The sequence below is a fragment of the Austrofundulus limnaeus genome, unplaced genomic scaffold, assembly GCF_001266775.1.
Source record: "Austrofundulus limnaeus strain Quisiro unplaced genomic scaffold, Austrofundulus_limnaeus-1.0 Scaffold660, whole genome shotgun sequence".
In the NCBI taxonomy this organism is placed as follows: domain Eukaryota; kingdom Metazoa; phylum Chordata; class Actinopteri; order Cyprinodontiformes; family Rivulidae; genus Austrofundulus; species Austrofundulus limnaeus.
The window spans coordinates 135,016-136,388 of record NW_013953062.1 but is presented as its reverse complement, the minus strand read 5'-3'; positions in this window follow the sequence as shown (position 1 = coordinate 136,388).

The window sequence follows — 1,373 nt, the reverse complement described above, 5'->3', positions numbered from 1 at the left end:
GATCATCTCACGGAGTACCTTCATTCTTGGACCACGTATTTCTGTCTTTGTTAAATAAATATTGCCATAACAGTTAGCATATAGCTAAAATCTAACCATGGTTATATAATAGCAGCTGCATTCTGGCACAATAAGCTGTATGTTTTATATTCAATTAACGTATGATCCGATTAGTCGACTAATCGAAAAAAATAATCGGTGATTAATCGATTTTAAAAATAATCGTTTGTGACAGCTCTGATTGCAAATTAAACATTTCAAAATTTTCAAACAGATCAAACTGCAAGCTTGCCTTGAGCATATATTTTCAACTGGTTTTCATCTATGCATTTTTGTATTCATCTCAGCTGTTAATAATTGTGCATATGCATTTACCTTGCTGATATTGAGCACATTTTAATGTTTTCATGTTGTCTATGGAAAAATGTTTAAATTTGTAATTTACTAGAAGTGTTTTGATAAAACACAGTAAAACACACAATTTGTACCAGTGTTTAATGATTACAAATTTTGATTATTTTTATCACAAATCAAAGTAAAATATTTGTTTTAAGTTGTTGTTGTTTTCAGCACTGACAATTTTTTATTCTTACATCACCACAAGCTGTGAGCAGTAGATGGAAAAATAAAAGTCAATTCTTACAAAGAATAACTCAATACTGTTTAATTTTTTCTGCCCTTGATCACTAGCTTGGTCAACACCCTGATTTTTCAAAATAGACTTGTACTCCAGAAACTCTTGAACCCACTGATCAGCTGGTAAACAGTGTGTGTCCTACAACAGGCATATCTCTGTTAAATAATGTTATTATGAGTTATTTCTGTTACATAAATATTCAAATACTGCAATATTTCTATAGTGCATCCTTTTGTGGTCATTACTGAAATGCTGAGTTAAGAGTTAATCCTTGTCGGGGGGCTTAGCGAGAATCCATAGTGGGGGTGTTTGGATTTTCCATGCCCATCTCTTCAGTGCCATTAATGTCTTACCAGATTAAGACAAACACACTGGTTGACTGGATAATCTCAGACAGATAGCTTGCTTCAATCAGGGGGATTCCCTTCAGCTGCTGCATGTAAAGTACAATAAATTACACATCAGCTCTCACCGCTGCCATCGAAGGCGTTATTGTTTTTATTGTCCGTCACTGAAAGATGAAGGTGGACGATGACATTTATGCCTCTGTGTCTTTGCATGTGCATGTTTAAGAGATGTTAACAAAACATCTCTTAAACCACTGAACTCAATTTAAAAGGGGCAATATCATGTAAAATCAACTTTTATGAGTTTTATATCATGTTATAATGTTATACTCTCATAAAAACATGCCCAAAGCCTTGCTTTGACTCATTCATGCATGTTTGAGAAATCC